The sequence below is a fragment of the Hyla sarda genome, unplaced genomic scaffold (assembly GCF_029499605.1).
Source record: "Hyla sarda isolate aHylSar1 unplaced genomic scaffold, aHylSar1.hap1 scaffold_933, whole genome shotgun sequence".
Classification (NCBI taxonomy): domain Eukaryota; kingdom Metazoa; phylum Chordata; class Amphibia; order Anura; family Hylidae; genus Hyla; species Hyla sarda.
The window spans coordinates 115,221-132,840 of NW_026610963.1; the positions used below are offsets into that span (position 1 = coordinate 115,221).

Consider the following 17,620-nt stretch of genomic DNA (forward strand, 5'->3'; position numbering starts at 1 on the left):
TCTTTTTTTTCGTCTAATGCATACCCCATCAGTGCAGCAATGCTTATTCAATACCGCCAGCAGATGGAGACACTGGGGGATAATTTTCTAAGGATTTATACTGATTTTTCCTGTCTGAATTTGTCGCACAGAAAGTTGCAGGCCAAATATGTGCGACATTTCTGCGACTTTAGCTTCTAGAGCATTTTTACAACATTATACATAGGTGCTGAATACATAAAAAGCGACTGTTCAGCGACAGACAAGTCGCATCGGCTGAAAGTAGGCCAGAATGTCAGTCCATGTTGGAGCAGGTTTAGATACAGTCTAAAGCATAGATCTCAAAGTCTGTGCACAGAATTTAGCAAGGGCCTCGCACCTTCTGATGCATCAGGTAGGTGCACAATAGCATAGCCTAACCCTCTGTACTTTGGTCTATATTGATGCGGGACATAGACAGCCAGCTGATGACCAATCCATTAGTGCAATGGATGGCTGGAAGCATTTGTCTTTGCCTTTGCAATACCACAGAAGCAATGCATGGTCAATGTACAGCAATGACACACCTGTGTGAACAGCCAGGAGACCCCCCCCCCCCCCCCATGTTATGTTACATAGTTACATAGTTAGTACGGTCGAAAAAAGACATATGTCCATCAAGTTCAACCAGGGAATTAAGGGGTAGGGGTGTGGCGCGATATTGGGGAAGGGATGAGATTTTATATTTCTTCATAAGCATTAATCTTATTTTGTCAATTAGGAACATTCAGCACCCACCCGCTATCAAGGCAGCTGCCTATCATGTCATGCCCTACCTGCACAGGTGTGCTGGCTACTCAAATGATCCAATTAAGGAGGCCATTTAGTCAGCAGCAGCAGAAGTCCTGTGCCTGGACGCTCCAACAGCGGCCAGACACAAGCAGAAGCAGAAGCAGCAGAAGCAGCAGCAGCAGCACCACCTTTTGTTTTTTGGCTGCAGAAGCAGCAGCAGCAAGGCCCACAGGGCTGGCTAGCTGGCTAGCCAGCAAGCAAGCAGGTAGCAATGAAAGTAGGAATCTTTCTTTTTAACCCTGTAAGGGGGTGGTGCACTGTACCCGAAGATACTGCCATATCGGGTCAATGCATAGGGCGACGGAAGCAAGCTTCGAAATCAGCCCCCGTTCTCAAAAATCCATTTAATATATGGTCCCCAGATAGGGGACGTATCAGATATTAAACTGATAAGAACAGATACTACACTTGATCTTAGCCAAAAGGCCGAGAAGCGATAACCGTGAAAGGGGCGGGCCCAACAAGGTCCCCTTCATGGGCACTATCACTGCTTGCTGTCAGGGAGGCTGCCAGACAATTTTCCATGCACACTCTGGGCTGGGGGGCAGTCAACCACCAGTACACACAGCAGAACCTAAACCCATACCATTATTGCTAAGCAGCAAGACAGGGGCCCATTGCACTCCCACGGGGCCTTTTTAAATGCAATCCATAACCCGGATTTGCCAGGAACCCTTCTTACTCCTCCTACTTGCATGTGACACTGGGCTTAGGATCTGCATAGGAAACACACACACAAGCACACACCTACCTTTGTTGCCTGCAGATGCCTCCTTGGCTGTCCCCAAACGGTATCAAACCAACACCCACGGGAAGCTGTAAGCATAGAGGACATGCCTGCACCCCATTGGACTTACCTGTGTGGGTTAAATCCGGGTTATTTGACAACCTATGGCGGTGATGGTTCTGCTCAGGCAGAGCAGTGCTGATGCTCCTCATAAAGCTGTCGCTGCTGTGAAGGTTCTAGGTGACATCACAAATCCCTATGGTTACATACACAACAAAGCTGGGTTGTTGTTGTTTACACTCTGCAAGGCCTGTGGAAGTGAGTGACATCATAGCACTGTAGTTCTGAGGGTTCTAGATGGATGCAACAATCTCCTGTTGCTTCTATGAAGGCCGTAATAGACGACATCACCAAACAGCTCCATAGTCACATACACAGCAAAGGAGAGATGTTGTTTACACCTAGTGATGTCAGTGGTATTGAGTGACATCATAGCACAGTGCTAAGGCTCCTGGGCCTGGACACAGCAGCGGCTGCAATATCTCAACGGAGAATACGTTTATATATATGTGTGTGTGTGCGCGTATATATATATATATATATATATATATATATATATATATATATATTCTCCGCCGAAATCACTTTTAAACCCATTTCCACCTTTTTTTCCCTTCTCTTCCTCTTACTTTTTTTTCACGTTTTTTTACGTTTTTCTCCTTTTCGCCTCTTTTCTGGGCGTATTATTCTTCTTTTTCTTCTTTTTTTTCGTCTAATGCATACCCCATCAGTGCAGCAATGCTTATTCAATACCGCCAGCAGATGGAGACACTGGGGGATAATTTTCTAAGGATTTATACTGATTTTTCCTGTCTGAATTTGTCGCACAGAAAGTTGCAGGCCAAATATGTGCGACATTTCTGCGACTTTAGCTTCTAGAGCATTTTTACAACATTATACATAGGTGCTGAATACATAAAAAGCGACTGTTCAGCGACAGACAAGTCGCATCGGCTGAAAGTAGGCCAGAATGTCAGTCCATGTTGGAGCAGGTTTAGATACAGTCTAAAGCATAGATCTCAAAGTCTGTGCACAGAATTTAGCAAGGGCCTCGCACCTTCTGATGCATCAGGTAGGTGCACAATAGCATAGCCTAACCCTCTGTACTTTGGTCTATATTGATGCGGGACATAGACAGCCAGCTGATGACCAATCCATTAGTGCAATGGATGGCTGGAAGCATTTGTCTTTGCCTTTGCAATACCACAGAAGCAATGCATGGTCAATGTACAGCAATGACACACCTGTGTGAACAGCCAGGAGACCCCCCCCCCCCCCCCCATGTTATGTTACATAGTTACATAGTTAGTACGGTCGAAAAAAGACATATGTCCATCAAGTTCAACCAGGGAATTAAGGGGTAGGGGTGTGGCGCGATATTGGGGAAGGGATGAGATTTTATATTTCTTCATAAGCATTAATCTTATTTTGTCAATTAGGAACATTCAGCACCCACCCGCTATCAAGGCAGCTGCCTATCATGTCATGCCCTACCTGCACAGGTGTGCTGGCTACTCAAATGATCCAATTAAGGAGGCCATTTAGTCAGCAGCAGCAGAAGTCCTGTGCCTGGACGCTCCAACAGCGGCCAGACACAAGCAGAAGCAGAAGCAGCAGAAGCAGCAGCAGCAGCACCACCTTTTGTTTTTTGGCTGCAGAAGCAGCAGCAGCAAGGCCCACAGGGCTGGCTAGCTGGCTAGCCAGCAAGCAAGCAGGTAGCAATGAAAGTAGGAATCTTTCTTTTTAACCCTGTAAGGGGGTGGTGCACTGTACCCGAAGATACTGCCATATCGGGTCAATGCATAGGGCGACGGAAGCAAGCTTCGAAATCAGCCCCCGTTCTCAAAAATCCATTTAATATATGGTCCCCAGATAGGGGACGTATCAGATATTAAACTGATAAGAACAGATACTACACTTGATCTTAGCCAAAAGGCCGAGAAGCGATAACCGTGAAAGGGGCGGGCCCAACAAGGTCCCCTTCATGGGCACTATCACTGCTTGCTGTCAGGGAGGCTGCCAGACAATTTTCCATGCACACTCTGGGCTGGGGGGCAGTCAACCACCAGTACACACAGCAGAACCTAAACCCATACCATTATTGCTAAGCAGCAAGACAGGGGCCCATTGCACTCCCACGGGGCCTTTTTAAATGCAATCCATAACCCGGATTTGCCAGGAACCCTTCTTACTCCTCCTACTTGCATGTGACACTGGGCTTAGGATCTGCATAGGAAACACACACACAAGCACACACCTACCTTTGTTGCCTGCAGATGCCTCCTTGGCTGTCCCCAAACGGTATCAAACCAACACCCACGGGAAGCTGTAAGCATAGAGGACATGCCTGCACCCCATTGGACTTACCTGTGTGGGTTAAATCCGGGTTATTTGACAACCTATGGCGGTGATGGTTCTGCTCAGGCAGAGCAGTGCTGATGCTCCTCATAAAGCTGTCGCTGCTGTGAAGGTTCTAGGTGACATCACAAATCCCTATGGTTACATACACAACAAAGCTGGGTTGTTGTTGTTTACACTCTGCAAGGCCTGTGGAAGTGAGTGACATCATAGCACTGTAGTTCTGAGGGTTCTAGATGGATGCAACAATCTCCTGTTGCTTCTATGAAGGCCGTAATAGACGACATCACCAAACAGCTCCATAGTCACATACACAGCAAAGGAGAGATGTTGTTTACACCTAGTGATGTCAGTGGTATTGAGTGACATCATAGCACAGTGCTAAGGCTCCTGGGCCTGGACACAGCAGCGGCTGCAATATCTCAACGGAGAATACGTTTATATATATGTGTGTGTGTGCGCGTATATATATATATATATATATATATATATATATATATATATATATATTTCTCCGCCGAAATCACTTTTAAACCCATTTCCACCTTTTTTTCCCTTCTCTTCCTCTTACTTTTTTTTCACGTTTTTTTACGTTTTTCTCCTTTTCGCCTCTTTTCTGGGCGTATTATTCTTCTTTTTCTTCTTTTTTTTCGTCTAATGCATACCCCATCAGTGCAGCAATGCTTATTCAATACCGCCAGCAGATGGAGACACTGGGGGATAATTTTCTAAGGATTTATACTGATTTTTCCTGTCTGAATTTGTCGCACAGAAAGTTGCAGGCCAAATATGTGCGACATTTCTGCGACTTTAGCTTCTAGAGCATTTTTACAACATTATACATAGGTGCTGAATACATAAAAAGCGACTGTTCAGCGACAGACAAGTCGCATCGGCTGAAAGTAGGCCAGAATGTCAGTCCATGTTGGAGCAGGTTTAGATACAGTCTAAAGCATAGATCTCAAAGTCTGTGCACAGAATTTAGCAAGGGCCTCGCACCTTCTGATGCATCAGGTAGGTGCACAATAGCATAGCCTAACCCTCTGTACTTTGGTCTATATTGATGCGGGACATAGACAGCCAGCTGATGACCAATCCATTAGTGCAATGGATGGCTGGAAGCATTTGTCTTTGCCTTTGCAATACCACAGAAGCAATGCATGGTCAATGTACAGCAATGACACACCTGTGTGAACAGCCAGGAGACCCCCCCCCCCCCCCCCATGTTATGTTACATAGTTACATAGTTAGTACGGTCGAAAAAAGACATATGTCCATCAAGTTCAACCAGGGAATTAAGGGGTAGGGGTGTGGCGCGATATTGGGGAAGGGATGAGATTTTATATTTCTTCATAAGCATTAATCTTATTTTGTCAATTAGGAACATTCAGCACCCACCCGCTATCAAGGCAGCTGCCTATCATGTCATGCCCTACCTGCACAGGTGTGCTGGCTACTCAAATGATCCAATTAAGGAGGCCATTTAGTCAGCAGCAGCAGAAGTCCTGTGCCTGGACGCTCCAACAGCGGCCAGACACAAGCAGAAGCAGAAGCAGCAGAAGCAGCAGCAGCAGCACCACCTTTTGTTTTTTGGCTGCAGAAGCAGCAGCAGCAAGGCCCACAGGGCTGGCTAGCTGGCTAGCCAGCAAGCAAGCAGGTAGCAATGAAAGTAGGAATCTTTCTTTTTAACCCTGTAAGGGGGTGGTGCACTGTACCCGAAGATACTGCCATATCGGGTCAATGCATAGGGCGACGGAAGCAAGCTTCGAAATCAGCCCCCGTTCTCAAAAATCCATTTAATATATGGTCCCCAGATAGGGGACGTATCAGATATTAAACTGATAAGAACAGATACTACACTTGATCTTAGCCAAAAGGCCGAGAAGCGATAACCGTGAAAGGGGCGGGCCCAACAAGGTCCCCTTCATGGGCACTATCACTGCTTGCTGTCAGGGAGGCTGCCAGACAATTTTCCATGCACACTCTGGGCTGGGGGGCAGTCAACCACCAGTACACACAGCAGAACCTAAACCCATACCATTATTGCTAAGCAGCAAGACAGGGGCCCATTGCACTCCCACGGGGCCTTTTTAAATGCAATCCATAACCCGGATTTGCCAGGAACCCTTCTTACTCCTCCTACTTGCATGTGACACTGGGCTTAGGATCTGCATAGGAAACACACACACAAGCACACACCTACCTTTGTTGCCTGCAGATGCCTCCTTGGCTGTCCCCAAACGGTATCAAACCAACACCCACGGGAAGCTGTAAGCATAGAGGACATGCCTGCACCCCATTGGACTTACCTGTGTGGGTTAAATCCGGGTTATTTGACAACCTATGGCGGTGATGGTTCTGCTCAGGCAGAGCAGTGCTGATGCTCCTCATAAAGCTGTCGCTGCTGTGAAGGTTCTAGGTGACATCACAAATCCCTATGGTTACATACACAACAAAGCTGGGTTGTTGTTGTTTACACTCTGCAAGGCCTGTGGAAGTGAGTGACATCATAGCACTGTAGTTCTGAGGGTTCTAGATGGATGCAACAATCTCCTGTTGCTTCTATGAAGGCCGTAATAGACGACATCACCAAACAGCTCCATAGTCACATACACAGCAAAGGAGAGATGTTGTTTACACCTAGTGATGTCAGTGGTATTGAGTGACATCATAGCACAGTGCTAAGGCTCCTGGGCCTGGACACAGCAGCGGCTGCAATATCTCAACGGAGAATACGTTTATATATATGTGTGTGTGTGCGCGTATATATATATATATATATATATATATATATATATATATATATATATTTCTCTCCGCCGAAATCACTTTTAAACCCATTTCCACCTTTTTTTCCCTTCTCTTCCTCTTACTTTTTTTTCACGTTTTTTTACGTTTTTCTCCTTTTCGCCTCTTTTCTGGGCGTATTATTCTTCTTTTTCTTCTTTTTTTTCGTCTAATGCATACCCCATCAGTGCAGCAATGCTTATTCAATACCGCCAGCAGATGGAGACACTGGGGGATAATTTTCTAAGGATTTATACTGATTTTTCCTGTCTGAATTTGTCGCACAGAAAGTTGCAGGCCAAATATGTGCGACATTTCTGCGACTTTAGCTTCTAGAGCATTTTTACAACATTATACATAGGTGCTGAATACATAAAAAGCGACTGTTCAGCGACAGACAAGTCGCATCGGCTGAAAGTAGGCCAGAATGTCAGTCCATGTTGGAGCAGGTTTAGATACAGTCTAAAGCATAGATCTCAAAGTCTGTGCACAGAATTTAGCAAGGGCCTCGCACCTTCTGATGCATCAGGTAGGTGCACAATAGCATAGCCTAACCCTCTGTACTTTGGTCTATATTGATGCGGGACATAGACAGCCAGCTGATGACCAATCCATTAGTGCAATGGATGGCTGGAAGCATTTGTCTTTGCCTTTGCAATACCACAGAAGCAATGCATGGTCAATGTACAGCAATGACACACCTGTGTGAACAGCCAGGAGACCCCCCCCCCCCCCCCCATGTTATGTTACATAGTTACATAGTTAGTACGGTCGAAAAAAGACATATGTCCATCAAGTTCAACCAGGGAATTAAGGGGTAGGGGTGTGGCGCGATATTGGGGAAGGGATGAGATTTTATATTTCTTCATAAGCATTAATCTTATTTTGTCAATTAGGAACATTCAGCACCCACCCGCTATCAAGGCAGCTGCCTATCATGTCATGCCCTACCTGCACAGGTGTGCTGGCTACTCAAATGATCCAATTAAGGAGGCCATTTAGTCAGCAGCAGCAGAAGTCCTGTGCCTGGACGCTCCAACAGCGGCCAGACACAAGCAGAAGCAGAAGCAGCAGAAGCAGCAGCAGCAGCACCACCTTTTGTTTTTTGGCTGCAGAAGCAGCAGCAGCAAGGCCCACAGGGCTGGCTAGCTGGCTAGCCAGCAAGCAAGCAGGTAGCAATGAAAGTAGGAATCTTTCTTTTTAACCCTGTAAGGGGGTGGTGCACTGTACCCGAAGATACTGCCATATCGGGTCAATGCATAGGGCGACGGAAGCAAGCTTCGAAATCAGCCCCCGTTCTCAAAAATCCATTTAATATATGGTCCCCAGATAGGGGACGTATCAGATATTAAACTGATAAGAACAGATACTACACTTGATCTTAGCCAAAAGGCCGAGAAGCGATAACCGTGAAAGGGGCGGGCCCAACAAGGTCCCCTTCATGGGCACTATCACTGCTTGCTGTCAGGGAGGCTGCCAGACAATTTTCCATGCACACTCTGGGCTGGGGGGCAGTCAACCACCAGTACACACAGCAGAACCTAAACCCATACCATTATTGCTAAGCAGCAAGACAGGGGCCCATTGCACTCCCACGGGGCCTTTTTAAATGCAATCCATAACCCGGATTTGCCAGGAACCCTTCTTACTCCTCCTACTTGCATGTGACACTGGGCTTAGGATCTGCATAGGAAACACACACACAAGCACACACCTACCTTTGTTGCCTGCAGATGCCTCCTTGGCTGTCCCCAAACGGTATCAAACCAACACCCACGGGAAGCTGTAAGCATAGAGGACATGCCTGCACCCCATTGGACTTACCTGTGTGGGTTAAATCCGGGTTATTTGACAACCTATGGCGGTGATGGTTCTGCTCAGGCAGAGCAGTGCTGATGCTCCTCATAAAGCTGTCGCTGCTGTGAAGGTTCTAGGTGACATCACAAATCCCTATGGTTACATACACAACAAAGCTGGGTTGTTGTTGTTTACACTCTGCAAGGCCTGTGGAAGTGAGTGACATCATAGCACTGTAGTTCTGAGGGTTCTAGATGGATGCAACAATCTCCTGTTGCTTCTATGAAGGCCGTAATAGACGACATCACCAAACAGCTCCATAGTCACATACACAGCAAAGGAGAGATGTTGTTTACACCTAGTGATGTCAGTGGTATTGAGTGACATCATAGCACAGTGCTAAGGCTCCTGGGCCTGGACACAGCAGCGGCTGCAATATCTCAACGGAGAATACGTTTATATATATGTGTGTGTGTGCGCGTATATATATATATATATATATATATATATATATATATATATATATTTCTCCGCCGAAATCACTTTTAAACCCATTTCCACCTTTTTTTCCCTTCTCTTCCTCTTACTTTTTTTTCACGTTTTTTTACGTTTTTCTCCTTTTCGCCTCTTTTCTGGGCGTATTATTCTTCTTTTTCTTCTTTTTTTTCGTCTAATGCATACCCCATCAGTGCAGCAATGCTTATTCAATACCGCCAGCAGATGGAGACACTGGGGGATAATTTTCTAAGGATTTATACTGATTTTTCCTGTCTGAATTTGTCGCACAGAAAGTTGCAGGCCAAATATGTGCGACATTTCTGCGACTTTAGCTTCTAGAGCATTTTTACAACATTATACATAGGTGCTGAATACATAAAAAGCGACTGTTCAGCGACAGACAAGTCGCATCGGCTGAAAGTAGGCCAGAATGTCAGTCCATGTTGGAGCAGGTTTAGATACAGTCTAAAGCATAGATCTCAAAGTCTGTGCACAGAATTTAGCAAGGGCCTCGCACCTTCTGATGCATCAGGTAGGTGCACAATAGCATAGCCTAACCCTCTGTACTTTGGTCTATATTGATGCGGGACATAGACAGCCAGCTGATGACCAATCCATTAGTGCAATGGATGGCTGGAAGCATTTGTCTTTGCCTTTGCAATACCACAGAAGCAATGCATGGTCAATGTACAGCAATGACACACCTGTGTGAACAGCCAGGAGACCCCCCCCCCCCCCCCCATGTTATGTTACATAGTTACATAGTTAGTACGGTCGAAAAAAGACATATGTCCATCAAGTTCAACCAGGGAATTAAGGGGTAGGGGTGTGGCGCGATATTGGGGAAGGGATGAGATTTTATATTTCTTCATAAGCATTAATCTTATTTTGTCAATTAGGAACATTCAGCACCCACCCGCTATCAAGGCAGCTGCCTATCATGTCATGCCCTACCTGCACAGGTGTGCTGGCTACTCAAATGATCCAATTAAGGAGGCCATTTAGTCAGCAGCAGCAGAAGTCCTGTGCCTGGACGCTCCAACAGCGGCCAGACACAAGCAGAAGCAGAAGCAGCAGAAGCAGCAGCAGCAGCACCACCTTTTGTTTTTTGGCTGCAGAAGCAGCAGCAGCAAGGCCCACAGGGCTGGCTAGCTGGCTAGCCAGCAAGCAAGCAGGTAGCAATGAAAGTAGGAATCTTTCTTTTTAACCCTGTAAGGGGGTGGTGCACTGTACCCGAAGATACTGCCATATCGGGTCAATGCATAGGGCGACGGAAGCAAGCTTCGAAATCAGCCCCCGTTCTCAAAAATCCATTTAATATATGGTCCCCAGATAGGGGACGTATCAGATATTAAACTGATAAGAACAGATACTACACTTGATCTTAGCCAAAAGGCCGAGAAGCGATAACCGTGAAAGGGGCGGGCCCAACAAGGTCCCCTTCATGGGCACTATCACTGCTTGCTGTCAGGGAGGCTGCCAGACAATTTTCCATGCACACTCTGGGCTGGGGGGCAGTCAACCACCAGTACACACAGCAGAACCTAAACCCATACCATTATTGCTAAGCAGCAAGACAGGGGCCCATTGCACTCCCACGGGGCCTTTTTAAATGCAATCCATAACCCGGATTTGCCAGGAACCCTTCTTACTCCTCCTACTTGCATGTGACACTGGGCTTAGGATCTGCATAGGAAACACACACACAAGCACACACCTACCTTTGTTGCCTGCAGATGCCTCCTTGGCTGTCCCCAAACGGTATCAAACCAACACCCACGGGAAGCTGTAAGCATAGAGGACATGCCTGCACCCCATTGGACTTACCTGTGTGGGTTAAATCCGGGTTATTTGACAACCTATGGCGGTGATGGTTCTGCTCAGGCAGAGCAGTGCTGATGCTCCTCATAAAGCTGTCGCTGCTGTGAAGGTTCTAGGTGACATCACAAATCCCTATGGTTACATACACAACAAAGCTGGGTTGTTGTTGTTTACACTCTGCAAGGCCTGTGGAAGTGAGTGACATCATAGCACTGTAGTTCTGAGGGTTCTAGATGGATGCAACAATCTCCTGTTGCTTCTATGAAGGCCGTAATAGACGACATCACCAAACAGCTCCATAGTCACATACACAGCAAAGGAGAGATGTTGTTTACACCTAGTGATGTCAGTGGTATTGAGTGACATCATAGCACAGTGCTAAGGCTCCTGGGCCTGGACACAGCAGCGGCTGCAATATCTCAACGGAGAATACGTTTATATATATGTGTGTGTGTGCGCGTATATATATATATATATATATATATATATATATATATATATATATATTTCTCCGCCGAAATCACTTTTAAACCCATTTCCACCTTTTTTTCCCTTCTCTTCCTCTTACTTTTTTTTCACGTTTTTTTACGTTTTTCTCCTTTTCGCCTCTTTTCTGGGCGTATTATTCTTCTTTTTCTTCTTTTTTTTCGTCTAATGCATACCCCATCAGTGCAGCAATGCTTATTCAATACCGCCAGCAGATGGAGACACTGGGGGATAATTTTCTAAGGATTTATACTGATTTTTCCTGTCTGAATTTGTCGCACAGAAAGTTGCAGGCCAAATATGTGCGACATTTCTGCGACTTTAGCTTCTAGAGCATTTTTACAACATTATACATAGGTGCTGAATACATAAAAAGCGACTGTTCAGCGACAGACAAGTCGCATCGGCTGAAAGTAGGCCAGAATGTCAGTCCATGTTGGAGCAGGTTTAGATACAGTCTAAAGCATAGATCTCAAAGTCTGTGCACAGAATTTAGCAAGGGCCTCGCACCTTCTGATGCATCAGGTAGGTGCACAATAGCATAGCCTAACCCTCTGTACTTTGGTCTATATTGATGCGGGACATAGACAGCCAGCTGATGACCAATCCATTAGTGCAATGGATGGCTGGAAGCATTTGTCTTTGCCTTTGCAATACCACAGAAGCAATGCATGGTCAATGTACAGCAATGACACACCTGTGTGAACAGCCAGGAGACCCCCCCCCCCCCCCCCCATGTTATGTTACATAGTTACATAGTTAGTACGGTCGAAAAAAGACATATGTCCATCAAGTTCAACCAGGGAATTAAGGGGTAGGGGTGTGGCGCGATATTGGGGAAGGGATGAGATTTTATATTTCTTCATAAGCATTAATCTTATTTTGTCAATTAGGAACATTCAGCACCCACCCGCTATCAAGGCAGCTGCCTATCATGTCATGCCCTACCTGCACAGGTGTGCTGGCTACTCAAATGATCCAATTAAGGAGGCCATTTAGTCAGCAGCAGCAGAAGTCCTGTGCCTGGACGCTCCAACAGCGGCCAGACACAAGCAGAAGCAGAAGCAGCAGAAGCAGCAGCAGCAGCACCACCTTTTGTTTTTTGGCTGCAGAAGCAGCAGCAGCAAGGCCCACAGGGCTGGCTAGCTGGCTAGCCAGCAAGCAAGCAGGTAGCAATGAAAGTAGGAATCTTTCTTTTTAACCCTGTAAGGGGGTGGTGCACTGTACCCGAAGATACTGCCATATCGGGTCAATGCATAGGGCGACGGAAGCAAGCTTCGAAATCAGCCCCCGTTCTCAAAAATCCATTTAATATATGGTCCCCAGATAGGGGACGTATCAGATATTAAACTGATAAGAACAGATACTACACTTGATCTTAGCCAAAAGGCCGAGAAGCGATAACCGTGAAAGGGGCGGGCCCAACAAGGTCCCCTTCATGGGCACTATCACTGCTTGCTGTCAGGGAGGCTGCCAGACAATTTTCCATGCACACTCTGGGCTGGGGGGCAGTCAACCACCAGTACACACAGCAGAACCTAAACCCATACCATTATTGCTAAGCAGCAAGACAGGGGCCCATTGCACTCCCACGGGGCCTTTTTAAATGCAATCCATAACCCGGATTTGCCAGGAACCCTTCTTACTCCTCCTACTTGCATGTGACACTGGGCTTAGGATCTGCATAGGAAACACACACACAAGCACACACCTACCTTTGTTGCCTGCAGATGCCTCCTTGGCTGTCCCCAAACGGTATCAAACCAACACCCACGGGAAGCTGTAAGCATAGAGGACATGCCTGCACCCCATTGGACTTACCTGTGTGGGTTAAATCCGGGTTATTTGACAACCTATGGCGGTGATGGTTCTGCTCAGGCAGAGCAGTGCTGATGCTCCTCATAAAGCTGTCGCTGCTGTGAAGGTTCTAGGTGACATCACAAATCCCTATGGTTACATACACAACAAAGCTGGGTTGTTGTTGTTTACACTCTGCAAGGCCTGTGGAAGTGAGTGACATCATAGCACTGTAGTTCTGAGGGTTCTAGATGGATGCAACAATCTCCTGTTGCTTCTATGAAGGCCGTAATAGACGACATCACCAAACAGCTCCATAGTCACATACACAGCAAAGGAGAGATGTTGTTTACACCTAGTGATGTCAGTGGTATTGAGTGACATCATAGCACAGTGCTAAGGCTCCTGGGCCTGGACACAGCAGCGGCTGCAATATCTCAACGGAGAATACGTTTATATATATGTGTGTGTGTGCGCGTATATATATATATATATATATATATATATATATATATATATATATTTCTCCGCCGAAATCACTTTTAAACCCATTTCCACCTTTTTTTCCCTTCTCTTCCTCTTACTTTTTTTTCACGTTTTTTTACGTTTTTCTCCTTTTCGCCTCTTTTCTGGGCGTATTATTCTTCTTTTTCTTCTTTTTTTTCGTCTAATGCATACCCCATCAGTGCAGCAATGCTTATTCAATACCGCCAGCAGATGGAGACACTGGGGGATAATTTTCTAAGGATTTATACTGATTTTTCCTGTCTGAATTTGTCGCACAGAAAGTTGCAGGCCAAATATGTGCGACATTTCTGCGACTTTAGCTTCTAGAGCATTTTTACAACATTATACATAGGTGCTGAATACATAAAAAGCGACTGTTCAGCGACAGACAAGTCGCATCGGCTGAAAGTAGGCCAGAATGTCAGTCCATGTTGGAGCAGGTTTAGATACAGTCTAAAGCATAGATCTCAAAGTCTGTGCACAGAATTTAGCAAGGGCCTCGCACCTTCTGATGCATCAGGTAGGTGCACAATAGCATAGCCTAACCCTCTGTACTTTGGTCTATATTGATGCGGGACATAGACAGCCAGCTGATGACCAATCCATTAGTGCAATGGATGGCTGGAAGCATTTGTCTTTGCCTTTGCAATACCACAGAAGCAATGCATGGTCAATGTACAGCAATGACACACCTGTGTGAACAGCCAGGAGACCCCCCCCCCCCCCCCCATGTTATGTTACATAGTTACATAGTTAGTACGGTCGAAAAAAGACATATGTCCATCAAGTTCAACCAGGGAATTAAGGGGTAGGGGTGTGGCGCGATATTGGGGAAGGGATGAGATTTTATATTTCTTCATAAGCATTAATCTTATTTTGTCAATTAGGAACATTCAGCACCCACCCGCTATCAAGGCAGCTGCCTATCATGTCATGCCCTACCTGCACAGGTGTGCTGGCTACTCAAATGATCCAATTAAGGAGGCCATTTAGTCAGCAGCAGCAGAAGTCCTGTGCCTGGACGCTCCAACAGCGGCCAGACACAAGCAGAAGCAGAAGCAGCAGAAGCAGCAGCAGCAGCACCACCTTTTGTTTTTTGGCTGCAGAAGCAGCAGCAGCAAGGCCCACAGGGCTGGCTAGCTGGCTAGCCAGCAAGCAAGCAGGTAGCAATGAAAGTAGGAATCTTTCTTTTTAACCCTGTAAGGGGGTGGTGCACTGTACCCACGAAGATACTGCCATATCGGGTCAATGCATAGGGCGACGGAAGCAAGCTTCGAAATCAGCCCCCGTTCTCAAAAATCCATTTAATATATGGTCCCCAGATAGGGGACGTATCAGATATTAAACTGATAAGAACAGATACTACACTTGATCTTAGCCAAAAGGCCGAGAAGCGATAACCGTGAAAGGGGCGGGCCCAACAAGGTCCCCTTCATGGGCACTATCACTGCTTGCTGTCAGGGAGGCTGCCAGACAATTTTCCATGCACACTCTGGGCTGGGGGGCAGTCAACCACCAGTACACACAGCAGAACCTAAACCCATACCATTATTGCTAAGCAGCAAGACAGGGGCCCATTGCACTCCCACGGGGCCTTTTTAAATGCAATCCATAACCCGGATTTGCCAGGAACCCTTCTTACTCCTCCTACTTGCATGTGACACTGGGCTTAGGATCTGCATAGGAAACACACACACAAGCACACACCTACCTTTGTTGCCTGCAGATGCCTCCTTGGCTGTCCCCAAACGGTATCAAACCAACACCCACGGGAAGCTGTAAGCATAGAGGACATGCCTGCACCCCATTGGACTTACCTGTGTGGGTTAAATCCGGGTTATTTGACAACCTATGGCGGTGATGGTTCTGCTCAGGCAGAGCAGTGCTGATGCTCCTCATAAAGCTGTCGCTGCTGTGAAGGTTCTAGGTGACATCACAAATCCCTATGGTTACATACACAACAAAGCTGGGTTGTTGTTGTTTACACTCTGCAAGGCCTGTGGAAGTGAGTGACATCATAGCACTGTAGTTCTGAGGGTTCTAGATGGATGCAACAATCTCCTGTTGCTTCTATGAAGGCCGTAATAGACGACATCACCAAACAGCTCCATAGTCACATACACAGCAAAGGAGAGATGTTGTTTACACCTAGTGATGTCAGTGGTATTGAGTGACATCATAGCACAGTGCTAAGGCTCCTGGGCCTGGACACAGCAGCGGCTGCAATATCTCAACGGAGAATACGTTTATATATATGTGTGTGTGTGCGCGTATATATATATATATATATATATATATATATATATATATATATATTTCTCCGCCGAAATCACTTTTAAACCCATTTCCACCTTTTTTTCCCTTCTCTTCCTCTTACTTTTTTTTCACGTTTTTTTACGTTTTTCTCCTTTTCGCCTCTTTTCTGGGCGTATTATTCTTCTTTTTTCTTCTTTTTTTTCGTCTAATGCATACCCCATCAGTGCAGCAATGCTTATTCAATACCGCCAGCAGATGGAGACACTGGGGGATAATTTTCTAAGGATTTATACTGATTTTTCCTGTCTGAATTTGTCGCACAGAAAGTTGCAGGCCAAATATGTGCGACATTTCTGCGACTTTAGCTTCTAGAGCATTTTTACAACATTATACATAGGTGCTGAATACATAAAAAGCGACTGTTCAGCGACAGACAAGTCGCATCGGCTGAAAGTAGGCCAGAATGTCAGTCCATGTTGGAGCAGGTTTAGATACAGTCTAAAGCATAGATCTCAAAGTCTGTGCACAGAATTTAGCAAGGGCCTCGCACCTTCTGATGCATCAGGTAGGTGCACAATAGCATAGCCTAACCCTCTGTACTTTGGTCTATATTGATGCGGGACATAGACAGCCAGCTGATGACCAATCCATTAGTGCAATGGATGGCTGGAAGCATTTGTCTTTGCCTTTGCAATACCACAGAAGCAATGCATGGTCAATGTACAGCAATGACACACCTGTGTGAACAGCCAGGAGACCCCCCCCCCCCCCCCCATGTTATGTTACATAGTTACATAGTTAGTACGGTCGAAAAAAGACATATGTCCATCAAGTTCCAACCAGGGAATTAAGGGGTAGGGGTGTGGCGCGATATTGGGGAAGGGATGAGATTTTATATTTCTTCATAAGCATTAATCTTATTTTGTCAATTAGGAACATTCAGCACCCACCCGCTATCAAGGCAGCTGCCTATCATGTCATGCCCTACCTGCACAGGTGTGCTGGCTACTCAAATGATCCAATTAAGGAGGCCATTTAGTCAGCAGCAGCAGAAGTCCTGTGCCTGGACGCTCCAACAGCGGCCAGACACAAGCAGAAGCAGAAGCAGCAGAAGCAGCAGCAGCAGCACCACCTTTTGTTTTTTGGCTGCAGAAGCAGCAGCAGCAAGGCCCACAGGGCTGGCTAGCTGGCTAGCCAGGCAAGCAAGCAGGTAGCAATGAAAGTAGGAATCTTTCTTTTTAACCCTGTAAGGGGGTGGTGCACTGTACCCGAAGATACTGCCATATCGGGTCAATGCATAGGGCGACGGAAGCAAGCTTCGAAATCAGCCCCCGTTCTCAAAAATCCATTTAATATATGGTCCCAGATAGGGGACGTATCAGATATTAAACTGATAAGAACAGATACTACACTTGATCTTAGCCAAAAGGCCGAGAAGCGATAACCGTGAAAGGGGCGGGCCCAACAAGGTCCCCTTCATGGGCACTATCACTGCTTGCTGTCAGGAGGCTGCCAGACAATTTTCCATGCACACTCTGGGCTGGGGGCAGTCAACCACCAGTACACACAGCAGAACCTAAACCCATACCATTATTGCTAAGCAGCAAGACAGGGGCCATTGCACTCCCACGGGGCCTTTTTAAATGCAATCCATAACCCGGATTTGCCAGGAACCCTTCTTACTCCTCCTACTTGCATGTGACACTGGGCTTAGGA

The 17,620-nt window shown here is 46.3% G+C and overlaps 8 non-coding genes across 8 annotated transcripts; all 8 read right to left on the bottom strand.

The window, feature by feature from the left end:
* Positions 1–1,057: 1,057 nt before the first annotated feature.
* LOC130350102 (U2 spliceosomal RNA) lies at positions 1,058–1,248 on the bottom strand. Its single transcript, XR_008887289.1, has one exon. It is a non-coding gene; the product is annotated as a U2 spliceosomal RNA (small nuclear RNA).
* Positions 1,249–3,354: 2,106 nt separating this feature from the next.
* LOC130350115 (U2 spliceosomal RNA) lies at positions 3,355–3,545 on the bottom strand. The gene has a single exon (XR_008887300.1). It is a non-coding gene; the product is annotated as a U2 spliceosomal RNA (small nuclear RNA).
* A 2,109-nt stretch (positions 3,546–5,654) lies between these two features.
* On the bottom strand, positions 5,655–5,845 carry LOC130350067 (U2 spliceosomal RNA). The gene has a single exon (XR_008887257.1). It is a non-coding gene; the product is annotated as a U2 spliceosomal RNA (small nuclear RNA).
* Positions 5,846–7,956: 2,111 nt separating this feature from the next.
* On the bottom strand, positions 7,957–8,147 carry LOC130350068 (U2 spliceosomal RNA). The gene has a single exon (XR_008887258.1). It is a non-coding gene; the product is annotated as a U2 spliceosomal RNA (small nuclear RNA).
* A 2,107-nt stretch (positions 8,148–10,254) lies between these two features.
* Positions 10,255–10,445, bottom strand: LOC130350069 (U2 spliceosomal RNA). The gene has a single exon (XR_008887259.1). It is a non-coding gene; the product is annotated as a U2 spliceosomal RNA (small nuclear RNA).
* A 2,110-nt stretch (positions 10,446–12,555) lies between these two features.
* LOC130350071 (U2 spliceosomal RNA) lies at positions 12,556–12,746 on the bottom strand. The gene has a single exon (XR_008887260.1). It is a non-coding gene; the product is annotated as a U2 spliceosomal RNA (small nuclear RNA).
* A 2,107-nt stretch (positions 12,747–14,853) lies between these two features.
* On the bottom strand, positions 14,854–15,046 carry LOC130350113 (U2 spliceosomal RNA). Its single transcript, XR_008887299.1, has one exon. It is a non-coding gene; the product is annotated as a U2 spliceosomal RNA (small nuclear RNA).
* A 2,110-nt stretch (positions 15,047–17,156) lies between these two features.
* LOC130350112 (U2 spliceosomal RNA) lies at positions 17,157–17,346 on the bottom strand. The gene has a single exon (XR_008887298.1). It is a non-coding gene; the product is annotated as a U2 spliceosomal RNA (small nuclear RNA).
* Between the last annotated feature and the right edge of the window lie 274 nt (positions 17,347–17,620).